Here is an 11,786-nt window from a genome sequence, read left to right on the forward strand (position 1 = left end):
AAAAATAAGATCCACTGTTTAGGAATTTTAAAAAAGAAAGTTTTCAGCTATTAATAGACCATTGTTTAACCAAATTCCAAGGGACTGAAAAATGACCAATTCGGTTTAAAGAAATTTGATTAACGAGTTGCTTCTGTAAAAAAATACGATTGTTTTCCCTTGTTGTTGGTACCAACAAATGAGGATGCCTCAATTTCAGGACCTCTAAGAAATAATAAAAATAGCTACACTGTATATGTACAATAGTATTTCTGTCATTTGTTTAGCTGGGAAAGTATATCAACTACCATTAAATATTTTTCTTCTAAACATTAATTTGAAAAAGAGTCTCCGCGTTATGAGTAGGTCCAGATGTTGGATTACCTGTTTCCTCTTCAGTTTCAGCGGCGTTATCAGTTGCTGTTCAGGCCTTCTTAAAACGTGGTGTCTGCTGTGGCTTCATCCCAAACAGCAGATATGTTACGGATAGCTTGCAGTACGTCCCAATGTAGAACTGTTTCTTGTAGTCTGATTGCACTGATGGCAGCCTTAACAAGTCGACATCTCTAATTACGCTTCATTGAGGCGATTATTCCTTTATCCAACAGGTGCAGACGGCTCGTTGTACTAATCTGCTAAGTTGACAATTTCTATGTTAGGAAGTTCCAGGTCATCGAAATGGTGTGCAGAGCAGTGGTCCTATGTTAGCAAAATACTATTTCTTTTCCTTGCAGCTTTCCGTTGTTGAACCTTCAAGAGTACGGAGAGAAGGTTTGTGATTCAAGCTTTATTATTATTCTCATAGTGGCATGGTAGACTGAATAGTTTGACATTTAAAAAAAAGGTGGATTTTTGTATTTTTCAATCACTAGCGATTTGATCATAAATTTAAACAACATTGTCGCTGGAGCGCAGCGATTTGGTGCCATACTTTGGTTAAAAACGACAGTCAAGATCGCAATAAAATTTGTTTATTATGAGCGGTTTCGGCTTATGTTGAAGCCATCCTTAGATTTTCTGCGCCCCCTATGGCTCCTCGGTTTTTCACGTAATACCACGATCATACAATAAAGCAAAAAAGAAAAAGCAGAAACGAGGTGCCGCCATCACCAGCCACAGGGGGCACAAAAAAATCTGAGAATGGCTTTAACATAAGCCGAGACCAGTCATCACAAACAAATGTTAATGCGATCTTGACTGTCAATTTTAACCAAACTAATGATTTGAGCTTCTCAGAACCATCTGAATTACAAGAGCACCGTCAGTGTCTCCTTGCTGCGTTTGCTTCCGTCACGTTTTTCGCCCTTCAAGCGTAATGTTTTCACAGGTACCAAGTTATAAAAAAGATCGTCGTTATCCAAATTAAATACATCTTTTGGGTGTTACAAAAGAGAGAGCGTAGACAAATTCCCGCGTCCACTCATTTTCATCTTCCTGTGCCTCCCCATAGACACTGAAAGTGCCGCAGTCAGACCTCAGAACATAATAACCCAGAAATTCAATGTTCTGTGCGATTTCTCAAGCCTTTCCTTGAATCATTGCGCCTGACAACTGAATGAGAGCGTGTCTTGGAACGATTCAAACAGCGAATCCTCCGCTACTTCATGTTCAATTGGCTACATGCGTTTACTATTGGCACTAAATGAGCAGCTTGATAGACTTGCCTCCATTTTCTGTTTTGAACTTTTTATCGATGAGAGAGAAGACTCGCGATTTTGAAGTCTACAGCAACCTGTGTCGACCAAACGTAGAATCTGCTGCTCTTGTTTTAGCGCCAGAGCATTATGAGTCATCTCTGTTTCGGTGGCATGTTTCGAGTGATGGAACGAAAGGAAAAAAAAAAAAGAAAAAAACGCACACATTCACTGTTCACAGACACCGAGAGCTCTCTGGATTGTTGTGTGTCGCGCACTGTGTGCGGTCTGCTGACCAATCATTCTCTTCCCCAACCCTCCTGTCTTACGCTGTGGTAGTGACACGTGAGCAGTAAGCAAGTCATTGGGGAAATGTTGCGATATTATGTTACAGTATATTACTGAGAAAAAATTATGTGAAATGCATAACGGAAAATACCGTAATGCACAGCACTACGTATGTACACTGCACAACACAATTAAAGAATCACTTTTTCGAAACCCCTAAATTGTCTCCTAATATGACGTATAAGTTTGAAATTTCGCTCAAAGGTGTCTACCACATTTCTCCGTAATGGTGCAAAAGCGTGGTGTCCTAAGACTTCATTATCGGGCTCGATGACGTTCAAAAAGAAAGATGTCGACAAATGCGGAAAAAAGGCCAGAGCTCAGAAGTTCAAGTGACGTAAAAGGTGTGTTAATGGTATCAAGCCGGCCGTTGGTGGCCGAGCGGTTCTAGGCGCTTCAGTGTGGAACCCCGCGACCGCTACGGTCGCAGGTTCGAATCCTGCCTCGGGCATGGATGTGTGTGATGTCCTTAGGTTAGTTAGGTTTAAGTAGTTCTAAGTTTTAGGGGACTGATGATCTGAGATGTTAAGTCCCATAGTGCTCAGAGCCATTTGAATGGTATCACATCAGCACCAAATCCCACCGAAATTCTGCCCAGCGCCACCATGGACATGTCATAGGATGAGAAGGTCGTCACACGCCCTCTTTTCCACATTTCACCTTCATTTTGACGCCTGAGCGATAGTGATCAGAACGGCTACACACAGCGTTGCAATCACGCGTTTTTCTCACGGGTGGCCGAGGTAAACATTTAAGACACAGCGGCGCTCACAATCGACAATGAAGTGCCTCAGCGTGTGGCCTAGAGCTCTTCATTGAAACCACGACTTACCCTGGGGCATTGCTTTCCACACATTTTGCGGAGGAAAAAACAAAAGTTTGCATCGCGATGAGCAACAACAAGACATTCTTGGCAAACTTGGACACTGCTGACACCCGAGGACGGTTCATGTCTTCTCTGAGGACACTGTGGGGCTGAACTGATTTTAAACGTGATCGTTCCCTTTTGGATCTCAGCGCCACCACAGTTTTTGCTCTCGTGAACAGGTTTGAACCACTTGGGGCCGATCAAAATCATTCGGCGAAATTTCAACGTGATACGAAGCAGGAAAGGATGGCTCTGAGCACTATGGGACTTAACATCTATGGTCATCAGTCCCCTAGAACTTAGAACTACTTAAACCTAACTAACCTAAGGACAGCACACAACACCCAGCCATCACGAGGCAGAGAAAATCCCTGACCCCGCCGGGAATCGAACCCGGGAACCCGGGCGTGGGAAGCGAGAACGCTACCGCACGACCACGAGATGCGGGCAGGAAAGGATGCATATTCACTTTATATGCTACTGTGGCGTGATCAAGTAATGAGACATTGACACATAATATCTCCCAGTTCTGCAATATCTTCTGCGATACCCAAACGATATTTATTAACAATTTTTAAAATGTGATTGCGAAGTAGTAATTAAACGAGAGGAATCAACGAAGTGTTAAGTCTCCCTCAATTTGAGAACAGGAAACACTGTCACTTGGCAATCTGAAAGAAAGCACTCCGTCTTCAGGCCACAAGTGACCCATCGGGACCATCCGACCGCCGTATCGTCCTCAGATGAGGATACGGATAGGAGGGGCGTGTGGTCAGCACACCGCTCTCCCGGTCGTTATGATGGTTTTCTGTGACCGGAGCCGCTACTGTTCGGTCGAATAGCTCCTCAATTGGCATCACAAGGCTGCGTGCACCTCGAAAAATGGCAACAGCGCACGGCGGCCCAGATGGTGACCCATCCAAGTGCCGGCCACGCCCGACAGCGCTTAACTTCAGTGATCTGACGGGAACCGGTGTATGCACTGCGGTAAGGCTGTTGCCGAATCTCGAACAAAGAATGAGATTTTCACTCTGCAGTGGAGTGTGCGCTGATATGACACTTCCTGGCAGATTAAAACTGTGTGCCCGACCGAGACTCGAACTCGGGACCTTTGCCTTTCGCGGGCAAGTGCTCTACCAACTGAGCTACCGAAGCACGACTCACGCCCCCTACTCACAGCCCTACTTCTGCCAGTAACTCGTCTCCTACCTTCCAAACTTTACAGAAGCTCTCCTGCGAACCTTGCAGAACTAGCACTCCTGAAAGAAAGGATATTGCGGAGACATGGCTTAGCCACAGCCTGGGGGATGTTTCCAGAATGAGATTTTCACTCTGCAGCGGAGTGTGCGCTGATATGAAACTTCCTGGCAGATTAAAACTGTGTGCCCGACCGAGACTCGAACTCGGGACCTTTGCCTTTCGCGGGCACGTGCTTTACCAACTGAGCCACCGAAGCACGACTCACGCCCGGAACTCACAGCTTTACTTCTGCCAGTACTTCGTCTCCTACCTTCGCAGGAGAGCTTCTGTAAAGTTTGGAAGGTAGGAGACGAGGTACTGGCAGAAGTAAAGCTGTGAGTACCGGCCGTGAGTCGTGCTTCGGTAGCTCAGTTGGTAGAGCACTTGCCCGTGAAAGGCAAAGGTCCCGAGTTCGAGTCTCGGTCGGGCACACAGTTTTAATTTGCCAGGAAGTTTCAAACTCGAACAAAATTGATCTGATCCATAAGTCGAAACCAGAAACAAAATTCTTCTGAATATCCAACACAAGGTTAACTCATGTTGGAAGTGCCCAGGTCAAAAGAACGAAATTTGTCAGTTCCTAGCAGGAAACTCAAACAGCACCGGAAAAAAAATGCAGGCAGAGTCACTACCCTGGCGCGCAAAACACTGAGGTGGCAAAAGTCATGGGCTACCTTCTAATATCGTGTCGGACCTCCTCTTGTCCAACGTGGTGCGGCAGCTCGACGTAGCGTAGACTCCACAAGTCGCTGCAAGTCCCATGCAAAAACATTGAGCTCTGCTGCCTCTATAGTCGTCCATAATTGCGAAAGTGTTGTCACTGCAGGACTTTGTGCACGAACTGACCTCTCGATTATGTCCCATGTCGGGCGATCTGGCTGGCCAAATCATTCGCTAGAACAACCCAGAATTTTCTTCAAACTAATCGCCAACAGTTGTGGCCCAGTGACATGGCGCATTGTCACACATAAAATATTCCTAGAAACATTCAACAGCCTAAATTGCATAAAATATTTCTTTGTGTAAGTTATCAGTTTCGACAGAATTTGCTGTCATACCAGGTATTAAAACTCTTTTTGTTGTGAAACGTACTCATTTTACATTGTACCTCACGTCAAGTTGTCATGTGGATAAACTTGGCGTGAGCTCCACCGTAAAATGAACACGTTCCACATCAAAAAGATTTGTAACACCAGAAGATAACAGCTAAGTCTATCGAAACCGGTTGTCCTAATCAAGAAATACTTCATAAGATTCAGGATATTGACTGTTTTTACCAAGTAAAAAAGATCGCTCCTTCAGTATTCTCAAAATGAGAAAATTAAATCACAAAAATTCCGCGGTTGTTTTGGAACATAAAGTCGATGAATGGCTGGAAAGCGACTCCAAGTAGCCGAACATAACCGTTTCCAGTCAATGATAAGCCCAGTTGGACCAGAGGACCCAGTCTACTCCAAGTAAACACAGCTCACAACATTATGAAGCCACCATCAGCTGCCGGCCTTAGTGGCCGCGCGGTTCTAGGCGCTACAGTCTGGACCGCTACGGTCGCTGGTTCGAATCCTGCCTCGGGTATGGATGTGTGTGATGTCCTTAGGTTAGTTAGGTTTAATTAGTTCTAAGTTCTAGGCGACTGATGACCTCAGAAGCTAAGTCGCATAGTGCTCTAACATTCTGCGTGGTGTCTGTTTGTTCTATATCGTGTCTCCCTACCACTTTCGCGCAACGACGCTCTGAGCGTGTTTTTTAGGGAATTGACTAGTTTGAACCTGGGACCTGTTGCTGGTAAGGAGACGTCAGACCACACATGACATGTAGAATTCAGAAGAGTTCAGTGAGACTAGCGATGATATAACCAAATACTTAATGATCTCAGCGTCAGCTCCACTGCACTCCCTGTAAAAGAATCTTAATGCTAACTAAATTTAGTGGAAGGGGTTCAACGCTTTCCTATTTTTAGTTAGCTGGTAAAATAACGTCGAAAAAGCAGTTAAGTTTACCATTGGAAATTTTATTCTACTCACAAAACATCGTTTATAAATTGCACTATTGATAAAAGGTTCAAATGGTTCAAATGGCTCTGAGCACTATGGGACTTAACTTCTGTGGTCATCAGTCCCCTAGGACTTAGAACTACTTAAACCTAACTAACCTAAGGACATCACACACATCCATTCCCGAGGCAGGATTCGAACCTGCGACCGTAGCGATCGAGCGGTTACAGACTGTAGCGCCTAGAACCCCTCGGCCACTGCGGGCGGCTATTGATAATAGGAAATGTTTTAATACAGGATCGTAAAAACCAACTGCGTTCAACAAAAATGTGGACGAATATTCCCTGAATGGGTTTCCTAGTTCTACAATGGAACGAAGGATGACCTATGCCATATCACATCTATAATCTAGGTTTAAATTAAGTTTCACAAGAGAGAAAACGATCAAAATGGTCTACAGTGACCCTCAATTATCTTTAATTACTTATCTAACTTGATGTAAATTACAGTGGCTGATGTGGCTTCTCAATATCTATATAACAGAAAAATGATCGGGTTTCAGATTTTTACTTCAAGTGGCAAACGTGAACACCATGGGCTTTAATTGACGATTGACACTAGTATTACGCAAAAAGGGGATGTAACAGATGAGACTTCTGCAGTTCTGAGTGAAGCCTTATGCGCTCAAAAATGCGGCATCGCGTCCGTTCATTACCTTGTCGGTGTTCGTCAGGGGGCGGCGGGCAGCACAGCTCCACTCACCTCTCTGTCTCGGAAGCAACTCTTTTCTAACTTCTCCTTACTACAATTTGCCGAAGTTGGTTTAAAAAAAACTATCTGGCTGTGTTTTCATCTGATCAATCAGGGTCTCAATGTTAACCTTAAGTTCCGCCTACAAAAATTCTGTCTATCCAATGAGAAACGTTATACTTTTCGTGGTGGGGCAATGTTTTTAAAGTTTGCAACGTAACAGAGACACGAAAAAGTCTCGCGCTAAAACTTTCAGGTGGTGTGGTCCTAGCGGTTAGCTGGCGACGTAGGTGTCCGTCCGTCCCTTATCGTAGGGCCTTCCAGCTTAACACGGTTCTGCTCTCGGCTTCTGTTCTCGTTTCTCCCCTCGGAACTGCGTCTGTCCCACAGTGGGAAGGTATGACATGCATTTAGGCATTCTTGTGTTAGTCTGTGGTATTCCATTTGCTCACTCGTTACTCGCATTACTTTGGTTAATTTAATGTCAAGATTTATTCGGAGCTATGTGACATACTACTGGATTTGCTTATCATGTCAGGGTTTTCATGGAAGGTGTTGGATTTGCCTGACACATTACAGTGCTCAGAGCCATTTGAACCATTTGAACTACCATCAGCTTGCAGAGTGTCTCATTGACAACTTGTGTCTATGACTTCGTGGTGTCTGCACCACACTCGATGCCTACCATAGGCTCCTGCCAACTGAAATCGGGACTCATCTGACGAGGCCACGGTTTTCCAATCGCCTAGGGTCCAAACCAATATGGTCACGAGCCCAGGAGAGGCGCTGCAGGCTATGTCGTGCTGTTAACAAAGGCACCCATATCGGTCATCTACTGCCATAGCACATTAACACCAAATTTCATCGCACTGCCCTTCGTCGTACGGTCCCCAGAAGCGCGGAGTTGAAGGCGGACTGCGACGGTGGCGACTTCAGAGATGAACATCAGTCATCAGCGGGTGGATGAACTGCCGATTGCAGCCAGAGCGGTATCTTTTCTACCCTGGCGGCGTGGGTGACTACAACTTTCTAATTGGCTGGTTCCCTTTTCGGTGGATGCATTACAATACAAGAGACGAAATGTTATCATAAAATACAGTCAACGTTAAAGATAACCTCAGATTTTAAAGTTCCCTTTTACAGAGACGAATGATATGGGACACACATTTGACAACGGACCTATTCATGGAACTAAGACGTACCGCAAGAAATAAATGGTCCATAATTTTTAAAATATCATACAATGTAATTTTTCTTGGATGTACATTCCGCGAACGGTATCTGAAAGCTTAGCGATCGTTACAATGTAACTGCCAGGTGGCCACTGCGCATGCGTATAGAGGTGCTGCTCAGTGCTAAAACATTTGGTAGCCTTCCGTTTGCTATGTGTGTCTGTTGTGTGTCTTTATGTAATGGAGTTACTAGTGCGCAGTGACTGCAGATTGAAATTAGCGCGCCTGTTAGTACTTGAAAACTGAAAGGCTGAAAACTTAATAGTCAGTATCGTCACAGGTAAGCGGAAAATCGTGGAATGATAATACAAATCAGGATCTTCTCAGACCGTTATCATAGGGATAATGCCTAATAATAATTCACGCAGACGGTGAAAATGGCTTTATTCTTAATGCGTTTGTCATATAGAAGTCAAATCAAGCAGTGGGAGGTTACCGTAACCACGTGAACCAACAAAATTATGAAAAGGGGTTGACAGAAAAGGTGATTTCCAATACTGCATATCAGCGACCTCAGTAGTCATTACACATCGTGAGAGAGCAGGATGGGGCGCTCCGCAGAACTCACTGACTTCGAACGTGGTGAAGTTTTGGATGTCGTGTCATAAGTCTGTATGCGAGATTTCCACACATCCATAGGTCCAATGTTTCCGATGTGATAGTGAAGTGGAAACGTGAAGGAACACGTACAGCACAAAAGTGTACAGGCCGACCTCGTCTGCTGACTGACAGAGACAGTCGACAGTTGAAGAAGGTCGTGATGTGTAATACGCAGACATCTATCCAGACCATCACACAGGAATTACAAACTGCATCAGCATCCACTGCAAGTGTCTACGACAGTTAGGCGGGAAGTGAGAAAACTTGGATTTCATGGTCGAGCGGCTGTTCATAAGTCACACATCACGCCGGTAAATGCCAAACAACGCCTCGCTTTGTGTAAGGAGCGTAAACATTGGACGATCGAACAGTGGAAAAACGTTGTGTGGAGTGACAAATCACGGTACACAATGTGGCGATACGATGGAAAGGTCTGAGTATGGCGAATGCCCGGTGAACGTCATCTGCCAGCGTGTGTATTGCCAACAGTAAAATTCGGAGGCGGTGATGTTATGGTCTGGTCGTGTTCTTCATGGAGGGGGCTTGCACCCCTTGTTGTTTTGCGTGGCACTATCACAGCACAGGCCTACATTGATGTTTTAAGCACCTTCTTGGATCCCACTGTTGAAGAGCAATTCGGGAATGGCGATTGCATCTTTCGACACGATCGATCTCCTGTTCATAATGCACGGCCTGTGGCGGAGTGGTTACACGACAATAACATCCCTGTAATGGACTGGCCTGCACAGAGTCCTGACCTGAATCCTGTAGAACACCTTTGGAATGTTTTGGAACACCAACTTCGTGCCAGGCCTCACCGACCGACACCGATACCTCTCCTCAGTGCAGCACTCCGTGAAGAATGGGCTGCCATTCCCAAAGAAACCTTCCAGCACCTGTTTGAACGTATGCCTGCGAGAATGGAAGCTTTTCTCGCATCAGTTTTAATTCATTTGCGCTGACGTATTTTATTCTTCACACTTTCAGTTTACTAAGGTTTTTCAAATGTTTGTAAATACAAGATACGTTTCAGATACAACCGCGTCGCTGTTCTAACAATTCATCAACAGTCGCAATAAATGAAAACCGTATCCACATGTTAGCCTGTAGCTTACAACATGGAGGTCCGAATGGTTCAACTAGCAAGGTGTCTGATCGCTACAACAACAGGACACTGACTGATGGCCGTACTCCTCCACACAGGTAAACACACGACCCCTACCTTGCTTACTTTTAGTAGAGAAGAACAGACGTTTGTGGGACGTCTTGCCCTGACAGAAGGCAGTGGCTTGCAGTACTGTTATTTTGTTACTATTTCAACAAGTTTCACACATGTTATGCTATCAAAATTCTCTTATGTGGCTCTAGAAAATGCACAGAAAAAAGTAAATACTTCCATTAAAAAATAAAAGTCAAAACCTGCTTGCGAAGCTCAAAAAATATGCCAAGCTGTCCATTATAACTCGAAGAAAACGCTTCTGGAGGTACTTCGGGTGACCTGTTGTAGTTGTCTCGTAGAGTATGCCCATTGATGCCGGAAATCTCCACTGGATCTAGCCGTGTTGTGGTGCAAACATTGTGAACGACACAAGAGGAAACAGAATAAATGGAAGTGAGAAAATCATCGTATGCACTGGTGCAACTATTAAGACATTGCTCTCAAAAACTGGAGGACAGTATATACGAAAAGGTGCTATTAACTGGAAACGTACATAGACGTGGAATTACTGTTTACAGCCGAAGAATTTAAATCTTTTGTTTTGAATCTCTAGCAGCAGCCTTGTTTGCAGAATAAATTGTGGGAATACAGGCCCGCCTATTATGGAAACAACTATTGTTTACAAATGCCCCAATATGTTTCAGCAACAGTCTGTCATCAACAGTGACTACTTTTGTTCAGTTCTGTAAAATGGAAACATGTTTCGAGTAATAATTATTCCAACAAAGTTAGGCCTGAAAAACTGTTGTTAGTCTATTGGGTTGTTACGTAATTTTATATATTGTTCTGTAGGATATTGTTTTATAGGACACCCTTCAAATTATTGTGTACCTATAGTTTGTTATCTGCAACTAAATGACGTTGTTGTTGTGAAACGGTTGGTGAGATAGTAAATAGCTATAAATGTAATTTTGTTGCCCGTCAATATCTGTAACTATATTCTACAGTCAGAGTTATTTTATGAGTATCCATTCTCGTCTGAAGTTCCTTTGTTTTGGAATGCACATAGAAACAAGATACGTGTTTTCTAGGAACTTCACTGATACGTTACTCTTGCACTACACAAAATACAATGTTTATGTTGCTGCTGTGTGTTTAGTTCCTGTCGATGTTCATTTGGTTGCATGTTAGTCTGGCGCCAAATTTGAACTTCACTTTCACTCTGCGCTCGCGCGGACTCGCCTGTGTATGTGTGTTTACCTGTTTGCGTTGTCTTTATTGTACAGTTTCTTTAATATGTTACAAAGTGTGCCACTGCATAGCGTAAAATCGTCGTTTGTAGCCTGTTTCCTTGCTGTGCCATCTGTACAAGGTATAGACTGCTACTAAAACCCCGTATTTTTAAATGCATGTTCTCTTTAGTTGGGCTGTGGTTTCAGCCTACTAAGTGATCGGAAAATATGATATATTGTCTTGTAGGATTCTGAGCTGTTCAGGATGTCGTATTTTAAGGTATCTGCATGTTTGTTCTTTGTATACTAACTGATAAAAGTGGCATTGTAAGTCGGTGTATGCCGGATTTGTTGAATCTCTGTGTGTGTGTTTATTTTGTCCTCAGATTTTTCTGTAGCGTGTTATCTCTTCTGTATTTAAATTATCTGTTTCTTTAAAATGTTACCTACTCTGTGAACTATTTTAGTGTTGTGTGTGAGTATATGCCAATTTGTTCTCTGTGTGGGTTTTTGCTGTATTGTGTTCTGTGTGTAGTCATTGTCTGTATGTTGGTTCTTCTGTGTTGTTGTGCAAGGTCTTGTGTGCATGTGGTTTTCCACTCCCTGTCCGTTTACATATTTCATGGTTTATTTTTTCTGTCATTGATCATAACCATTCTCCATTGCTGTTTGTTTTACTGTGTTAACTCCCGTATGTGGTTCTGTTTGTTTATGGACGTTCCGTTTAATCTGTGAAACATGAATCTGAAGC

General features: G+C 43.7%; 1 non-coding gene and 1 pseudogene across 1 annotated transcript; one reads left to right on the forward strand and one right to left on the reverse strand.

The window, feature by feature from the left end:
- Nucleotides 1-3,712: 3,712 nt before the first annotated feature.
- LOC124597533 lies at nucleotides 3,713-3,830 on the reverse strand (annotated as a pseudogene).
- A 594-nt stretch (nucleotides 3,831-4,424) lies between these two features.
- Trnas-uga lies at nucleotides 4,425-4,499 on the forward strand. Its single transcript has one exon. It is a non-coding gene; the product is annotated as a tRNA-Ser (tRNA).
- Nucleotides 4,500-11,786: the final 7,287 nt, after the last annotated feature.

This window comes from Schistocerca americana, chromosome 2 (assembly GCF_021461395.2).
Source record: "Schistocerca americana isolate TAMUIC-IGC-003095 chromosome 2, iqSchAmer2.1, whole genome shotgun sequence".
In the NCBI taxonomy this organism is placed as follows: Eukaryota; Metazoa; Arthropoda; class Insecta; order Orthoptera; family Acrididae; genus Schistocerca; species Schistocerca americana.